This window comes from Danio rerio, chromosome 15 (assembly GCF_049306965.1).
Source record: "Danio rerio strain Tuebingen ecotype United States chromosome 15, GRCz12tu, whole genome shotgun sequence".
NCBI lineage: Eukaryota > Metazoa > Chordata > Actinopteri > Cypriniformes > Danionidae > Danio > Danio rerio.
Window position 1 is genome coordinate 22720001 of NC_133190.1, and position 20537 is coordinate 22740537.

General features: G+C 34.3%; 1 long non-coding RNA gene across 1 annotated transcript in view; it reads right to left on the minus strand.

The window, feature by feature from the left end:
* Positions 1-1161: 1161 nt before the first annotated feature.
* The window catches only part of LOC141377826 (uncharacterized), a 44652-nt gene continuing 25276 nt past the window's right edge, over positions 1162-20537 (minus strand). The window contains exon 4 of the long non-coding RNA XR_012390815.1: positions 1162-2118. This is a non-coding gene — a long non-coding RNA (uncharacterized lncRNA). The remainder of the gene's footprint in view (positions 2119-20537) is intronic.

Below are 20537 nucleotides of genomic sequence, written 5' to 3' on the forward strand. Positions count from 1 at the left end.
TCTTCACAGTATGTCTGATGATATTTTGTTCTTTTGGGGAAAGTCTTATTTGTTTTATTTCAGCTAGAATAAAAACAGTTTTAATTTTTTAAACATAATTTTTAAGGACAAAATTATGAGCCTCTTTAAGCTTTATATTTTTTCGATAGTCTACAGATAACTTGCCTAATTACCTGAACCTGCCTAGGTAACCTAATTAACCTAGTTAAGCCTTTAAATGTCACTTTAAGCTGTACAGAAGTGTCTTTAAAAATATCTAGTCAATTTAATGTCACCATGGCAAAGATAAAAGAAATCAGTTTATAGAGATAAGTGATTGAAACTATTATGTTAAGAAATGTGTTGGAAAAAAATCTTCCCTCTGCTAAACAGAAATGACTTCTGACTAACTATAAATTAATCTATTTTATTTATATAGTTATTTAAACAACACTATCATTGATTTTAATACATTTTGTATTTGTTTTAGTCTAAATGTTATTTATGTGGATCAACAATTTTTTAAAAACACTTAATTTTTGTAATTGAATTTTTTCATTATGGAATTTTTTGTTTTGTTAACAGGGGGATTAATGTAAGTGTATGTTAAATGTAATAAAATATATAACTATAAAATAGATATATAACTACCAGTCAAAAGTTTGGAGTCATTTTTTTCCCCATTTTTATTTTTTAAAGAAAATTTTCATCAAAAAAAGTTAATCAAGATGGCATTTATTAAATGCAAAAAATACATTTTTATTGTTAAATATTTATTACAATTTTACTGTTTTCTTATTGTATGTAATTTCAATCGAAATTATTACTCCAGTCATTATTGATTTTATTAATAATAATAATAATAATAATAATAATGAATTAATTATTATTATTATTATTATTATTCAAATTAGAGTGATCCTTCTGAAGGATCATTCGACTCTGAAGACTGGAGTAATGACAATTCATCATTAAAATCACCGGAATAAATGATTTTAAAAAAATAATAAACTACTTTTGTTATTTTATAGTGCAATAACATTTCACAATTTTACATTTTGTACAGTATTTTTGATGAAATAAAAGCAGCCTTCGTAGGTAGAATAAGCTTTTTAAAAAACATAAAAAATCCTACTGACCTCAGACTTTTTACCAGTAATGTAAATGCTCAAACTAATTCTTAAAAATAAAAATAAAAAACATTCCCCCGGAGAAAGCAATCGAATTCACATTTCAATAGCCACCAGAGGGCGATGGTGCATTTAATGTCGGCACGTTTTTAAGCATACAAAGAAATGCAAAGTCAGTGCTGTATTATTTTGGTCTCCTTTTAATTAATATCACATGCATTACTATCCAAACGTGAAAGAGTGTTTGGATTTTTTTTTTTTAGTTGATTTTTTACTTTAAATCAGAACTTAAACTTTAGCACTTGTTGTTCAAGAAATAAACCACTTCAGTATCTAAAACAAGAAATGCTTTTAAATTGATCTTTAAACTGACAATGCTTTTAAACTACCCTTCTAAAATGCAAATATCTTGTCATACGGAGTTCAAGCAAAGTTACATTTATTTATAATCAGATACAGTATTTTTCAGAAGAGAAAGTCACACACTGAGCTGCGTTTGGAATGTAGTTGAATGTAGTTTCCGTCTTTGTCTCAGCAAGCGGAGAGCTCTGAAATTAGGTCATAAAGACTAAGCTATTAGCTCATTTCCCAGTCATGTAAAATCACCCCCTCTGCTCACACACAACAGGCATAAAAAAGGAAAGCAGGAGAACATGACATAAAAAGCCTAGCTGACACACTGCTAAATCTTAGTGTCGAAGACTAGAGGAACAACCCAACTGAACTGGGATCGATACAGTTGACAAAGAAGGTGATAAGTGGAAATGTCTTGATGGAGGTGCTTTTGGAAAACATGAGAAAGTGGGAGGAATGAGGCGGGGAGGTTGAGCTCACACTTAGATCACGAAAGTGCAGTGTGGGAAACGCCGTGTGTTTACAGAGCCTCCCCATCCATCTACTGCAGGGCTCCAGGATGTTGTAAGGGTCTTTTGTGTTTGAGTGTGTATCTGAGCCTTGGCCTGTGTAACCCCTGGATGTTGTCAGTGCCCGTGGTCATCTGGTTTCCATCCTGCAAAAGTGTAATTGTGCTTATTTAGTGTGACACCCCCCTCTTTCTCCAGCGCTCGCTCCTCAGCCGTCACGCCAGCTGCCTGACCGACTGCAGAGATGCTCAGCATTCCATGAATGTGAACGCGCCAAAGCCTCCTGATGCACCCAAACACACAATCATCTCCAGTCCAGTGATTGAAAGTTGTGAAGACAGATCTTTCCAAACGGACTGCAGAATCACATGCATACTCTGACTTCATTGATATCTTGTGCAAGTAGGAGGAGAGTTCTCATTGTAGATAGAATCTGATTGGACAAAAATTTAGGCACGCCCACAAGTGCAAGATGAGTCATCAATATTATTTGCTAAGTATTAGATAAACTAGATTGGATGTGTGAATGAGTCTATGGGCACTGGGGCTTTGCATCTGCCAGTAAAACATATGACAAATAATTGGCGGTTCATTCCGCTGTGGTGACCCCTGTTAAATAAGGGACTAAGCTGAAGAAAAATGACTGAATGAATGTTTTCCTGCATTGAAATGCCTCCAAGATTGGCCCAATCCCAAACAGCACACTTCATATTCACTTGTGATCTTATGATGTTTGGTGTTTGTTCAATTTAAGAGTTTTTCGAAGTCCCATTTAACATCCTTGCTTTCAGAAGGGTGCAAGGGCTTGCAAACACACCCTTAATAACCACTATATGCCCTGATACCTATTAGGTGAGCTCCTAGCAGACTATAGTCAAAACGACATCATGTAAAGATTTAAAGAGGGTTGAGGTTATCATTCATTCATTTTCTATTCGGCTTAGTCTCTTTATTCATCAGGGGTCGCCACAGTGGAATGAAACGGCAACTTATCCAGCATATTTTTTACACAGTGGATGCCCTTCTAGCCGCAACCCAACACTGGAAAACACCCACTTACTTTTGCATTCACACACATACACTACAGCCAATTTAGTTTATTCGGTTCACATATACCTCATGTCTTTGGACTGTGGGGAAAACCGAAGCACCCAGAGGAAACCCACGCGAACATGGGGAGAACATGCAAACTCCACACAAAAATGCCAACTGGCCCAGCCAAGACTCGAACCAGTTACCTTCTTGCTGCCAGGCAACAATGCAAATCATTGACCTACACTGCCGCACCAAAATCTAAATTTACAATGTTTATTTTGCTAACTCACATTGTTTTTCTTCTGGGTGAATAAATTATTTCACTTAAATGTTTTGTTTTGGTAATCTTCAAAGTCTGACCATTTCCTTCCACCTTTGCTGTGGCGATCCTTCTGTTCACTTCAACTTGAGAGCTTCCATAGCAACTGTATATTTTGATCCTTAACGCTCCACGCTTACTGTTAGCTTGCTAATATTCTGATTTATTTGAAAGTACATCAACATACTGCAATAAAACTCCCGGCAATGTTTGGTTTACATGTTTTTTAAAGCCCAGGGGAGTGAGGTTTACTACAGATCTCACTAGTTAGCTTTCATCAAAACAAGGGGTTCTGGATTTTTATTAAAAGACTTATGGAGCCACTCTATATTAATAAAGCTGTTAGTTTGGTTTTCTCACATGTGGTACGTCTGTTGTGAGAGCTGTTGTTTACCTAGTGAAATCCTGCATCAATTCCTGCACCACTGCAGCCCTCTGCACCTCTCAGGCCTGTCACCACGTCTTTAGTGCCTGACAACAGACCTCAATGAAGAACACCAGAAGACCAATACAAACCCCAAATGACTCAAAACAGAGAGAAAGAGAGAATGACATGGGAGAAAGACACTAAAAAGACGTGTCAAGACAAGGTTATGATAAATGACACATAAGAAGAGGAAAGAGTGCACTGGGTTAGAGAAAGCCACTGGTGATGATGTCATGGCTTTGGCTCTCCAGAGCGTGGAGTGGGACGGGCCTGAGCACAGCTTTCAGGGGGGGTAAGGGGGCCGTGGATTGGATCTTGGTGGAAGGGGGACTGTAATTTGAGTGACCCCCATCTCAAATTGAAAGCAGTTGTGAATTCTCTGGAGGGTGAAGTTTAGCAATCCAGACTCAGCTCGTGGTTCCCACGACATAGTTCGACCTCCCCCCTCTCTCTGTCCCGATGTCCGCTCATTCTCTCGTTCCTTCCGAAAAATCACTGGTCTCCGTGCCTATAAATGGGAAGTCTGGTGGCATTTTCGAGGAATGGTCTGCACTGAAAAAGGCAATAAGGAGTACTCACAGCATCCATGCTTATTAAAAGAAATCTGGAGATTATAAAATGCCTCTGAAATGGAAAATAGTTGAGGCAGATAATTTAGGAGACGGTTGAGTGGCTAGACCGCACCCGGCTTATTTTGCTCTCGATTTTCTCTATCGTAATGTCTTAGGCTTTATCTCTCTCTTTTTTTGTAAGACAAAGCTTTGTTTTTTTGCAACATGTGGGTCAGGGACATGACACTTATTTTATTTTTTTTGTTCAGATCTGATCAATTATTAAAAAATATAATCAAATACTATTCACAGATATAAGTGAATTGAAAACTTTTATTTAAATTCATGTTGATCATTTTTAAATGGGACCTATTATGCCTCTTTTTACAAGATGTAAAATAAGTCTTTGATGTCCCTAGAGTGTTTATGTCATGATTTAGCTCAAAATAATGTTTTATAACTTTGAAACCATTCGCTAGCCTTTGATCCGAATTGTGCCGCTTTGGTGACGGTCTCATAGTGTTTATGCAGACTGTTTTTATGAAGTGATTAAAAAAAACATTTAATTAATGTTTACCATTAGTGTAACATTTGGACGCTGGACAGCGGAGTTGAGGATTCACATGCAGTTTATTTATAAGAGTAGTAAGACAGGCAATGGTCTAACAGGTAGCAAAGAGGAGCATAAGGTAATCCAAGATCTTGTCAAAAAAACAGGCGAATGGTCAGTACAGACGGCAAAAAATAAAAAATGAGGGATGGCTGACTTGAAACTGATGTTTTGACACAGTGTTGAGTTCCCGAAGCACAAGTGTTTCGAAACACTGCACCAAAGCATGATTCAAAACACCCAGGTCACTTGACTAAGATGATTCAAAACACCCAGGTTACGTGACTAAAGCGTTTTGAAGCGCCAGATCACGTGACTAAAGCGATCCAAATCATCAGCCATTTCAGAAGCTTTTCGAGACCTGGCGAATCTGCATTTAACTGACAAGGTTAGAAAAAATCTCTGTCATGTAACATAGTGGACTGTGCTTTTGCACAGAGTAACTGTGCTGCAAATGACCTGAGTTCGTATCCCATCTTGTACAAATACTCTGAAATTATGACTTGATGTATTTATTAATGTTACTTTTTATGACTAAAACAACATATTTATTTACAAAGTGTTTATCAGGATGTCAGACCAATGTTAAAACAAAACACGTTACAAGAACAGAGCATTTAAAAACATCTATAGCTGCGTCACCCTGAATTCGAACCCATTATGTCTGCATGCTAGTCAGGAACTCTCACCGCTTTACTAAATTTACAACTCTAATGTTGGGTTTAATACCTCAATTTGCTAAACTGTTTCTTTACTGAAGCTGTTAAAGATTAATACATAAAAATTACCACTAGGTGTCATTGTAAAGATGGGTTTTGAAACCTATTGAAGCTTGACACATTTGCTTTGACTGTTTCAGAGTTTCATGAAGTCTCACTTTGCCCACAACTATCAATAACACAAAAACAAGGTGAGGATCTAAACAAAGAAAGACTTGACAGGATTAATGCGTTGTGATGCTACAGGATAACAAGACTCAGCACTGTGTGTGTGAATGTGATGTATATTTATTGTCCTGGTAATCAGTCAATGGTGAGCTTCCAGCTGTGTGTGTGCAATCAGTGAGAGAAGAAGAACTGGTGTTTGTGTGAGGTGCATGAAGGAACTTGTAGTTCTCTAGTGATCTGCAACTGCTAGATCGTGCCAATTGTAGACTAGATATTGTGTTTAAACCCCTTTTAAAAGTGATTTTTGCCTAATGCCTAGTTCAGACTGCGTGATTTTAGCCCCGATTTTGGCTTGCCGACAGGTTTTGAGAAATCGCCGACAAATGCCTGAAATCACAGGCAAATCGGTGCTCGTGCATGTGAGTGACAATCACACAGTATGAACTATCAAAGACGCGATCTGAGAGAATCGCTGATGAGTCGCCGATGCCTGCGAGATATTTGGCATGCTAAATATCTGGAGCTGTCAGCGATTTAAATTATGCCATGTGAATTGAGTTTTGACTGAAAATAACATCAGCGATCGCCTACAGCCAATGAGAGAGCAGCATTCACTTGTGAGTGCATGTGTGTATACCTGCTGCAGGTCAGCGGGAGGCTGGGGGAGAAGTTAAAAGCGCTCTTTTTCGGTTTATTTGGACCCATGAAATGGAGGAAAAACTAGTGGAGGTTTGACAGGACTCAGGAGCAACCGTGTCTGTTTGACGTTTCATACAGAAAGAAATTAGTTTATTATCAACGTTGAGGAGAAATGGCTAATTCCCTTTAAACCCAGGTGAGCAAATATGTACATTTTCGACCCCATTAAAGGCTTCTTTCTCATTATGTAGTTAATAACAAAATATTTACTACGTGTTTTTGGTTGTGAGACGTAGTTTGGAAGAAGTTGTCGGCGATTCTTCCTATAGTAAAGTCATGCAATGTGAAAGTCCCTGTCGCCGATCCATCTTGCAGTGTAAACAAAGCACCGACAAAACGCTAGCCCAGATAGTCATGCAGTGTGAAAACATCTGTGACACGACTACTTTGATAATCATGCAGTCTGAACTTGGCATAATAGGTCCCCTTTAAGTCTAAGGGCCCTATCATACACCCGGCGCGATGTGGCACAAGACACGGCGCAATACTTGTTTGCTAGTTTCAGCTTGGCGCAAGAGTCATTTTGAGGCGTTGCGCCACACTCTTTAAATAGCAAATGCATTTGCTCTCATATGTGCACCCATAGGCGTTATGGTCTAAAAAGGAAGGCTTTCTGAGGCGCACTGCTGGCGCGTTGCTATTTTGAGAAACTATAATAGATTTTTCATTAGACCAAAAATAACCCAGTCTAAACTCCGGCACAGAGTTGCGCCTCGCTTACACACTGCTTAATAGCCTACACACAAGATGTAGAGCAATACGCAAATATCGAAATATATGAAAAAATTCAAATATTAAGGATAGGCCTATATATAGGATATAATAAGAATATATAAAGGACATAAATATAAAGGATTAAAATATTACAAAACATGTTATTTTCTAGCCTACATAAGTATGAAAAACCACTGCTTTTATGCCTTCTTCATCTCGGGAGGTTTTCAGTTCATTCATAACAATTTGCTTTTGTATATTGTTATTATTATTAGCAGTATTATTTATTATATGCATATTTATATTTGTTTTATAAAAAACAAGCTTAGATTTGCCCACCTGCAGGTTTTAGACCATATGGGGCACAGCATGTGTTTTAGGATATAACTCAAGTTTATGAGCACACTTCGTTATAATTGTTCATTTATTCGTTTGCTGGAAATTAGAACTGAATTTAGAAATAGTTTTGAAACAAATATTTGCACCTAACAAACTAAATTAATTATTTATAGGCTAATTGATGTCTGTGCGTAAAGGTTTCCCTATCCACGAGAGCAAAAGTAGATAGATTATCTCTCATTCTTGCGCGGTAGATGCTCTGTTTAACTGTTTTCTGTTAAAAAAAAAAAAAAAAACTTGTTTGCTTGTGAAATGCTCAGTTTTTTCACTTCCACTTACTTTACATCCTGTAAATAGCAAATGTGCTTATATGGCGCGACGCACCTGGCTCTTAAAGGTAATGGGAGATGAGACTCTGATTGGTTTATTCTCAAAACACACCTATAACTCATTAAGAAAATAAACTCAACCCTTTTAGACCATGCGCCACGGCGCAAAGAGGATTTTCCCGTCCTTAAATTAGCAAATATGGATTCTGACACGCCCTGAAAGCGTTTGTGCCCTGCGCTTTCTGTTTTGCGCATGGACCGTCAAAATAGAGCCCTAAGACTTTCATCATGAAAAAAAAATACTAATTTTTTTCAATTATTTAAATCTCTTAATTACACTAAAAAGGTTTTTCATTATTATTATTATTATTATTATTATTATTATTATTATTATTATAACAACCTTTTATTGATTTACTTTTATTAGATTTAAAGTCATTTAATCTCTTTAAAAAACTGATCTCTAATGAAAAGGCAATATTTGTTCAGTATATGCAATTTTTTATTCATTTATTTGTTATCTAACAATATTTCAAATGTTATCTATTATTTTACTTAATGGTGGTACAACATGACATTTTAGATTTAACCTTTCCAACATAAATGAAAGCATTTCTTGAGCATAGCTTTTGTGTTTTGGCCACATTACCACTTCAGTACATTATTTGCTAATAATTCAACAACCCATTGTCCGGCCCATGCACACCCACCATTTATTTTCTAATAGGCTAATTCAAGGATCCAGACTCAATTATTCTACTGTGTTTATACACCTCAAGACATTCACATGTTTTGGAGTGCTGAGGTTCATCATTAGCTAGATCTGCCTTGCACAAGCCAAGTCTGATAAGAGAAATTAAAGGTCTAAAGTCATTTGAGTTTCACAATCTGTCCACCCACTTGCTATTAAGATTGTTATTTTAGGAAAGCATTAGCAAGTCAGTGCATATCAGACACTTCTTACACAAAAATTAGTTGAACAAACTACTGGTTGCAGTGCACATTTTGGGTTGACAAAGCTAATCCAACCTGGTTAAGATCAGGTTCAGGGATTTCACAACACTTGGCATTAACTTCCTCTGTTAACTCAGGTTTAACCCAGTTAATGCAGCTGGAGGTATACCACGTGCAGCAAACAGCCAATCACATGGCCAATAAGAGAGTATGTCTGGTTTATTTCTCACAACAGAGTCAGCAATTAACTGCTCCGTTTGCATTAAGAGATATCATTATCAAATTTATAATGAATTTAAACACTTTTACAACACTGCTGATGAAACAAAAGCTTGAGAAGGCAACATTAAATATTAGTATATCAGTGCAACTCAATCAAGCTCCAATTTTAATAATGTATGTTCACAAACAGTTTAAACGTCATATTAAATATAGATGTGAATTTGTTTTAATATATATTTTTTTTTTAAATTTAAAGCTACTTATGGATTGACAATTTGAAGTCATATTCACATATAATATAAACAATTGTTATTCATATAATATTAAGAAATTATTAGCAACAAAACAATTATATATTGTCTATATACAGTATGTGTGTGTTTGTGTGAGTGTGTGTGTGTGTGTGTGTGTGTGTTTGTTTTTATTACATGGTGGGGACCTCAGCATGATAGCACACTCACAAAGTGGGGACCAAAAACATAGTGGGGACCGATCGCCCGGTCCCCACTATGTTTTGCCTTTAAAAGACTCAGGGGGCGTTGCTGATATGCCTAGTGCAGTTTTTTTCACTGATCCCCACCTTGACCATTTACCTGAATTGAGTGTGTAAGTGTGTGTCGGCGCACTGCTCTATAGCGGTCCTGTAGTCGGATGGCGGTACTGCACCCTGACACACACTTGGCGCTATTCACACACTCTGCCTACTGCACATGCGCAATCTCATAAATGAATCCGACTTTAATCAACTTAATTAAGATCTATCATCAAATTATTCGAATTTTTGGGTAAGTTAGAATGTTTTTCACCATCATAATGTAATAAAATAGGTTATATGACAAATACTTATGTTGCATATTTTGACAGTTATCAGGTATAGTTAATTAAATGTTTTAACGAATTTCCTGGGTGTTTTAATCGATGTTGTTTCAAATTACGTATTAATATAACACTGATAAGACACAAACTACAGTTCGGTATGTAATTTAACTTGTTTACACGAGTAAAAGTTACTCGCGCTAATGTGCTAACGTGCTAACTGCCCGGTGCTACGTGAGTCAGAGGCCGGGGTGGAGTGCATGAGCCGCGGTCAGACAGTCACCAATCACCGGGCGGCTAAATGGATCGACGGAGGATAAAACCATTAAAAGATGCGGAGAAACACATCAACAGCTCCACTGACAAGACCCATTCACTGGAAACCGAATATATAGAAGGTTACTAAGGTATGTTTTCATAGTTCTTGTATCGTACTTTTTAAATGGTTAATTGCTTTAAACATTTAACGTTAATCCTGAAATAACACTATTATATACTATTTATACGTTAATGTAGTAATATAGAGGTTATAATTAAAATGTGGGGCTATCTGGTCCTAGAAATGTACTTAATTTATTGTTCTATGACGTGTAGAAACGTTTTATTTTAGATAAATAATTATAATAAACTCCAACTTAGTGTAAAACATATATAAAAGTACATAAATGTTCACTGTGTGTGTTTTATTTATTTATTTGCTGTCAACTGGTAGCCTTTTACAATAAGGTTAAATTAGTTAATGCTGGTTAATGCATTTACTAACATGAACAATAAATAATACTTTATTACAGTATTTGTTCATGTTTGTTAACTTTAGTAAATGAAAATAAAGTTATTCATTACTAGTTGAACACGCACAATGCATTAATTATTGCAATGCATTATTACTGGTACAAGCATGAATTTAGATTTGAATAATGCATTAGTAATTAGTAAATGTTAAACTGATTAATAAATGCTGTACATGCATTGTTCATTACTAGGTCATGTTAGTAAGTACATTAACTAATAAAACCTGATTGTAAAGTGTGACCTGTAAACAATTAAAGTGGAAAAAAAGTTCTTTAAAACTGTCCTAAGAAAGAAGAACAGGTGTTCAATAGTATTAGAACAACATTGAGGAAAGGTTCTGATCCACTTCAAAAGGTTTACTGTATTTATAATTCACACACAGAGAGGATGCTAATGTGAGGTTTTTGTAGTTTTTGAACCCTACACGTTTCATTAAATCTTTTAGGTCAGAGTTTGCGTTGTCCTCATTTATTAAAGGAGGTTTTGTTGTTGAGTACAAATGATAGAGCTTGTGGAAGCAAAGCATATATGAGATATAATAAAAATACTGTCTTTATGTTTGACTTTATATGGTAAAACAAGAACAGGTGGTTAAGTGTTTTCCCCATTCAAATGTACATGTTTATATTATATTCATTGTGTTTGTATTCATGCCATAGTTTAGCTTTTTATTGCTATGAGAGGGCATCATTAAAATGTTGCTTGCTCTTTTCACTTAGTTTTGCAGCATTGATGCCGATCATGAGGACGATCTGCACCCTAACTGTACTGTCAATAAGATCGTTGTTCAGAGAAAACCTCATTTGTGCCTTTTTGCAATCAGGGATATTTTCTTTGGAGAGGAAATAACGTTTGACTATGGCGCATGTGATTGGCCTTGGAGAAAGGTTTGACATTTTGATTACTTAATACATTAATCCTTAATACATTCAGCAAAGCTAAGAGTTTTTTAATGTTAATATAGATTAAGGGTAAATCTGTTCAAAAATAAAGAGTTTGCATCATCCATAAGAGATAATGAAATCAATCTCTTAATATCTTCTTCTTGTCTTAATGGGTAAAAAAGTTTAATTAATTGGGTAATGCTTTACTTTAAAGGGGGGTTCATAAGACTGTCATGAAAGCTTTATAGTCATGACATGACTTATATAACAAAGCTGTTTTTAAATAGCTTTCATTGAAGGATGCCCATATGACTGCAGAAGAAAACTGCTCCGACAACTCTCTGATGAGGTATGTTTATTAGTATTATTATTATTATTATTAGTAGTAGTAGTAGTAGTAGTAGTGAATGTTGTTGCTGTAGTAATGCATTTAATTGTAATTATTTAACTTAGTGTGTGTCCTAATTTATGAACATATGCAATAGTGTAACATTGTGGGGACCAGAGGCATGTTAGAGAAGCTGTGAAACACACTTAGTCCTCAATACACACACAGTACGGTCTGACATAGTGGGGACCAGGAGCCGAGTACTACTGTCTAATTATTATTTTGTGTTTTTTATATTCAGCTTTCATTGAAGTATGATCATATGACGAGAAGAAGAGAACTGCTCTGCTCCAGTAGGAGACCCACAACCCTCTGATGAGGTGTGTTTAAATTTAATAATAATAATTATTATTATTATTAGTAGTAGTAGAAGTAGTAGTAGTAGTTGTTGTTGTAGTAGTAGTGTATTTAATTATAATTATTTAACTTAATCAAAATCTAGAAATGAATCAGAGTGTGTGTCCTAATTGGTGAACGTATGCACTAGTGTAACATTGTGGGGACCAGAGGCATGTTAGAGAAACTGTGAAACACACTTAGTCCTCAATACACACACAGTACGGTCTGACATAGTGGGGACCGGAACCCTTGAGTACTGCTGTCTAACTAATATATATTTTTTTATTTTCAGCTTATATTGAAGGATGACCATATGACAGAGGAAGAGAACTGCTCTGCTCCAGTACGTGACCCACAACTTTGATGAGGTGTGTTTAATGTTGTTGTTATTATTATTATTAGTAGTAGTAGTAGTAGTAGTTGTAGTAGTTGTTGTTGTAGTAGTAGTGCATTTAATTGTAATTATTTTCTTAATCAAAATCTAGAAATGAAATAGAGTGTGTGTCCTAATTGGTAAACCCATGCACTAGTGTAACATTGTGGGGACCAGAGGCATGTTAGAGAAGCTGTGAAACACACTTAGTCCTGAATACACACACAGTACGGTCTGACATAGTGGGGACCGGAACCCTTGAGTACTGCTGTCTAACTAATATATATATTTTTTATTTTCAGGTTTGCTGAAGTATGACCGTATGACAGAAGGAGAGAACAGCTCTGCTCCAGTACGAGACCCACAACCCTCTGATGAGGTGTGTTTATTAATATTGTTGTTGTTGTTGTTGTTGTTATTATTATTATTATTATTACTAGTTGTTGTAGTAGTAGTAGTAGTAGTTGTTGTTGTAGTAGTAGTAGTGCATTTAATTGTAATTATTTAACTTAATCAAAATATAGAAATGAAACAGAGTGTGTGTCCTAATTGGTGAACGTATGCACTGACTTTGTGGGGACCAGAGGCATGTTAGAGAAGCTGTAAAACACATTTAGTCCTGAATACACACACAGTACGGTCTGACATAGTGGGGACCGCGACCCTTGAGTACTGCTGTCTAACTAATATATATATTTTTTATTTTCAGCTTATATTGAAGGATGACCATATGACAGAGGAAGAGAACTGCTCTGCTCCAGTACGAGACTCACAACTCTCTGATGAGGTGTGTTTAATGTTGTTGTTATTATTTTTATTAGTAGTAGTAGTTGTAGTAGTAGTTGTAGTAGTTGTTCTTGTAGTAGTAGTAGTGCATTTAATTGTAATTATTTAATTTAATGAAAATCTAGAAATGAAACAGAGTGTGTGTCCTAATGTATGAACATATGCACTAGTGTAACATTGTGGGGACCAGAGGCATGTTAGAGAAGCTGTGAAACACACTTAGTCCTGAATACACACAGTAATGTCTGACGTAGTGGGGACCGGGACCCTTGAGTACTACTGTCTAACTAAAATATATATATATATATATTTTTTTTCAGCTTTTATTGAAGGATGACCATATGACAGAGGAAGAGAACTGCTCTGCTCCAGTAGGAGAACCACAACTCTGAGGTGTGTTTATAATAATAATAATAACAATTATTTTTATTATTATTATTATTATTATTATTATTAGTTGTAGTAGTGATAGTAGTTGTTGTTGTAGTAGTAGTGCATTTAATTGTAACTATTTAACTTAATCAAAATATAGAAATGAAACAGAGTGTGGGTCCTAATTGGTGAACATATGCACTGACATTGTGGGGACCAGAGGCATGTTAGAGAAACTGTGAAACACACTTAGTCCTGAATACACACAGTAAGGTCTGACATAGTGGGGACCGGGACCCTTGAGTACTGCTGTCTAACTAATATATATATATATATATATATTTTTTTTTTTATTCAGCTTTGATTGAAGGATGACCATATGACAAAGGAAGAGAACTGCTCTGCTCCAGTACGTGACCCAAAACTCTCTGATGAGGTGTGTTTAATGTTGTTGTTATTATTTTTATTATTAGTAGTAGTAGTAGTAGTTGTAGTAGTTGTTGTTGTAGTAGTAGTAGTGCATTTAATTGTAATTATTTAACTTAATCAAAATATAGAAATGAAACAGAGTGTGTGTCCTAATGTATGAATGTATGCACTAGTGTAACATTGTGGGGACCAGAGGCATGTACCAGAGGCATGTTAGAGAAACTGTGAAACACACTTAGTCCTGAATACACACAGTAAGGTCTGACGTAGTGGGGACCGGGACCCTTGAGTACTACTGTCTAACTAATATATATATATTTTTTTTTTTATTATTCAGCTTTTATTGAAGGATGGAAGGATGACCATATGACAGAGGAAGAGAACTGCTCTGCTCCAGTAGGAGACCCACAACTCTGATGAGGTGTGTGTATAATAATAATAATAACAATTATTATTATTATTATTATATTATTATTATTATTAATATTATTAGTTGTAGTAGTAATAGTAGTTGTTGTTGTAGTAGTGGTGTATTTAATTGTAATTATTTAACTTAATCAAAATATAGAAATGAAACAGAGTGTGTGTCCTAATTGGTGAACATATGCACTGACATTGTGGGGACCAGAGGCATGTTAGAGAAGCTGTGAAACACACTTAGTCCTCAATACACACACAGTAAGGTCTGACATAGTGGGGACCGCGACCCTTGAGTACTGCTGTCAAACTAATATAATTTTTTTTATATTCAGCTTTTATTGAAGGATGACCATATGACAGAGGAAGAGAACTGCTCTGCTCCAGCACGTAACTCACAACTCTGTTATTGCATATCAGATTTAACGAACCGTTTACTACGGATTTCATGTAATTTTGATAACTGTGCATTAATCAGATGTCATCAAGCTGCTGTGCCGTCAGCCAATCGTTGTATTGCTGATAATGATTTTGAGGATCGATAGATCTGTCACAACACACAGTCACAACACCTCTCAGATCAGTTTAATCTGATTCGCAAACTTTTTTGAAGAACCAAATTAGCCTAAGATGAGTTATCAAGATTAAAAGATCCAGGATCTGTAATATATTCTTAGATTATTTAAGCGAGGTCCGAAGAACAGACCCCTGGACCCTTGAGTACTACTGTCTAAATTATATTTTTCAAAATAAAAATTATAAATTATATATAAAAATATATAAAATATTTTTTTATAAAATATTTATAAAATTATATATAAAATATATATTTTTAATTATATACAGTTGAAGTCAGAATTATTAGCCCCCTTGTTTATTTCTTGTACTAAATTTCTGTTTAATGGAAAGCAGATTTTTTAAACACATTTCTAATCATAACAGTGTTAATAACTCACCTCTAATAACTGATTTATTTTCTCTTTGCCATGATGACAGTAAAAATTATTTGACTAGATATTTTTCAAGACACTTCTATACAGCTTAAAGTGACATTTAAAGGCTTCACTAAGTTAATTAGGGTAACTAGGCAAGTTATTGGAGGGATAATAATATTGACCTTAAAATGGTTCATAAAAAATTAAAACTGCTTTTATTCTAGCTGAAATAAAACAAATAAGACTTTCTCCAGAAGAAAAAAATATTATCAGACATACTATGAAAAAATTCCCTGCTCTGTTACACATCATTTGGGAAATATTTGTAAAAAAGTTTTAAAAAGGTGGGCTGACTTCAACTGTATATACTTTCATATATATATATATATATATATATATATATATATATATATATATATATATATATATATATATATATATATATATATATACATACAGTTGAAGTAAGAATTATTAGACCCCTTGGAATTTTTCTCTTCTTTTTTAAATATTTCCTAAACGATGTTTAACAGAGCAAGGAAATTTTCACAGTGTGTCTGATAATTTTTTTTTCTTCTGGAGAAAGTCTTATTTGTTTTATTTTGACTAGAATAAAAACAGTTTACATTTTTTTAAACACCGTTTAAGGGACAAAATTATTAGCCTCTTTAAGCTATATTTTTTTCTCGATAATCTACAGAACAAACCATCATTATACAATAACTTGACTAATTACCCTAACCTGTCTAGTTAACCTAATTACCCTAGTGAAGCCTTTAAATTTCACTTTAAGCTGTATAGAAGTGTCTTAAAGAATATCTAGTCTAATATTATTTACTGTCGTCATGGCAAAGAGAAAATAAGTCCATTATTAGAAATGATTATTAGAAATAGTTATTAAAACTATTATGTTTAGAAATGTGTTGAAAAAAATCTTCTCTCCGTTAAACAGAAATTGGGGAAATAATAAACAAGCTGTCTAATAATTCAGGGGGGCTAATAATTCTGACTTCAACTGTATATAAAGAGTTTCATTGCAGAACGAGATATATCCATTTAAAAAAATGTTGGTAATTTTGACATTATTTTTCAGGACATCAACAGTCAAGTTCATTCACAATTTTTGTACATTAAACTATAACTTGAGCTCAGTGAAGGCCAGGAACACAATATTTTCAAATCCATGATATTTTTCATTTAATTTTATGTCTATAATTAAGTAAAAAAAAACATGCCAAAATGCTACATATTAATCCAACCCACATTGTCAAACATGGAATAATATATGCAAAGATTGATTAATAATAATAAGATTCTAAGTTAGATTTGGCCAGAATGTACACAACATAACATAACATAACTTTTTTTTTTTTTTTTTTGCAAAACGCTACATCCACCTTAGGCTATATTATACTACATTAATACCATTACCAAAAGCTAGTGAATCAATGTTTTGTTTGATAAGTAAGATTAAGTTAGTTAGATAAATGACCTTTAGCTTGGTACAGAAAGAGTGGGGGGCGGCTCCTTCCACACCGCTGCAGAAAACCAAACCTGTATGATTAGAGCGGGCGGAGCTGAGTCCATGACACAAACTTGCCTCGCTATGTCATATTTAATGAATTATTTCACTGTAATAATAATAATAGCTTATTTATTTGGTTGTGAAAAAGCTAAACCGTTTTCTCCATAACAACATGTGCCCTTTAAGTTCCTTTGTAATAAATCAACAACAACAAGAATTAATTTTAAATAATATGTGCAACCACATAAATAAATCTTCAGATAGGCTACTCAGCTACATTTAAGAAATTATTTAAAAAATAAACTTATAAAGAACACTTGCAGACAGGTATCTTGTGATGGGGAGTAGGAAAAAAGGCGCTCCTAGGCCTTCTCTTGACATCAGCGGAGACTCGTTCCCTGCTGCATTTGTGTATTGTTGACGCAGAAGTATCTTATATTGGTCCACTTTTGTGGCCTTTTTATAATTTTTTGTGAAGTTGAAGACTTCATCTTCTATCGCTAAATCAATGAGCAAACTCTGAGCACTTCACCGGCGATGACTCTCTTCCCAGGGGATGCTGAGCTCGCGCCGCATCCTGAACGCTCTCTAACTGTTATATCGCACTTTGTAAAGAAACTGGTCTGACGGATATTGCGTTTTGTGAAAAAAAATACGTTTTGTACTTGGCCTAAAATGTGCATTCTTAAATGTTATTAATGGCAGCAATTCACACATAGATTAAGGTACATCTGAACAGTGATTTCCAATAATAAAATCCAAATGTCAAAAAATGCCGTTTATCGCATTTTGCAACCAAACTCTTCATATGTATGTGTGTGTTATGACTGTATGACTGCAGAAGAGAACTGCTCTGTTCCCACAACTCAGTTTTTCTGGGACTTGAAAACAGACGCTCAGCAGATTTTAAAGGGTGGAATCTTGATCAAATCGTGGGTTTACACACAAACATGTAATACAGTGCCAGATTTTCTGGATGTTATATACACATTTGTATTTGCAAACATATACCATATTGTTTTAAATGATGTATTTTTGTGTGGGTTTTTACATTCAGAGAAAGTTACAGTGGATCGTGATTTTGGAGGAGGTGAAGTCCAATCTAAAAGGTAAAAATATTATTTATTTTTCTGATCAGAATTTTTCTTTTTTCAGAATGTTTATTTTTATCATGATATGTATGTGCTATGTTTGAAAACTATTTTTAAGCTACCATCACACGCTTTTACCCATTAAAAAGAACAACACAAAATTAAATAAATATTTTGGTAAGCTTTATGCAGAGAAGTCAACTCTCAGACTTGATTTTTACTTTCAGAGTCCCCTCAAGTATCATCACCATGGTACAGTGTCTGTGAAGATAGTGAAGCAGACCCAGCATTCACAAAAAAGAGAGGTATGATCATTAAAGTTAATTTGTGACTGACTTGTGTTATTGTACAAGTCCAAATGCACAAGCTCATTTACATAACATGTACGGTAAAACAGGACAGAAGCACATTACTTCCATGATGATTTCAGTACAGGTGCACTTGATGTCTCATTTCATGTTAGTTAAACAATATTGCTAAATACTTTGGAAAAATATACTAATTGCATATCTGGTTACACTTTATTTTGATAATTTACTTTACTACTACTACTACTACTAACTACAAGTAACTGCAACTACTTGTCAACTAACAGCCATTAGACGGTCTGTTAGAATCAACACTGCTAATGCTCTACTAAATTTATATAAGAATTAGTCATATTGTACTAATTTTGAGCGTAACCTAACAGTCTGCTGTACTATTTACTGAGACCAATGAGAGTTGGTTTTATTGAGGTAACCTTAACTGTCAGCTAATACTCTACACTCTAAAATTAATAAAAATAAGTAATAATAATTAAATTAGCAGTTTTTCATAATTTGTTTTTATGAAATCTGTTTGTTTCTGCTTTTGAATTGCATTATGGGATCTTGATCTTTCTTCCAACAACTTTTAATCTTAAAAATTAAAAAAAAAGTGACTTTTTGTTTGGTTTGTTGTTGTATATTATGCTACAGAAACCTTGTAATAAACTGCCGGTACATTTTCTGTTATTCTAAAGACTTATTTATCTCTATATATTATTTCTTATACATTATATTATTTCAAACTACTAAAATGTCAGTAAAAGTCACTTTGTTAAACTGTAGAGTTGAATTTTCAACATCAAAAGTGCACAGAGCAGAGATCAACATCCCATAATGCAATTCACCACCACAAAAAAAAAAAAAAAAAAACACTTGTAAATCACAAAATACAGGAACTGGTAATGAACAGATATCTGTTACAGTGTAGTGTTTTGAGCTAAACTTGAGCTAACAGTCTGCTAATACTCTACTGATAATCAGATGAGCGTTAGTCTTATTGAAATACTCTAATACATAATACTTTACGGTGAGATAATTAACGTAGTTGCAGAGTTACGCATAGTTAGAAGAATGTCTAAACTGGACTATGGAATAAAGTGTAACCCCATTAACCAGTTTTGGAGTTATTAGGAAGTATTTTTTAATCCATCTCCATCTTAAGTATTTTTAATAATAGGCAAGACATATTTTTCTAGCATTTTCTGTCACAATATTAAACTAACATAACAGCACATGTTGTAAAAATGACTGAACATTTATGCAACTAAAACCTCTTTTTTATATTTTAACCACCCATAGGTCCCATAAAGAGAAGATCCTGGAGCAAACAGGAAGTGCATGCTGTGGTGAAAGCTGAACCATTGGCTCTAAAAACCAGAGATCAGCTTTGGATTTTTATATTAAAAACTGAATCTCGGCTCTTTAGATAAAAAATCTGAATAACACTTTTATAGTAAGTATACACTATACATCATTAGTTTAGCACTAACTCTACATTAATAGACTTTAGGAAGCAGTTTATAAATACAGCTTCAAACGCTGTATTCTTGACTTGACTTAATTGTATTTTCATGCTTTGTTACTGATTCATTTTTCATCACTATATTATGTATTGCATTATTTACAAACTATTTGTATATAAGAGTAGTTGGTGGTTTTTAAGATAATTCAGAATGAGTTATTAAATGATTAATAAACTATTCAAATGAACATTTATACATGTTATATTCAGGCATGTAGTAATTGTAACCATGTGTGTTAGTAAATGCTATAATAACACAACTTCATGCAGTTTTGTGACCTAAGGACTGTTTATAGTTGATAAATCCCTTATAAATGTCAATTTAAGGCTCAGTATCTAATGAACAATAAATCTTTGCAATCTTATTTAAAAAATTCTGTAAAGTTTAAACATTGCAAAATAAAAATACAACATCATTTCAAAACAACAATTAACAATATGGCAATATTCATTTCAGTGTTTCTGTGATGTTTGCACTGTACAGTAATTTTATATTTTGATA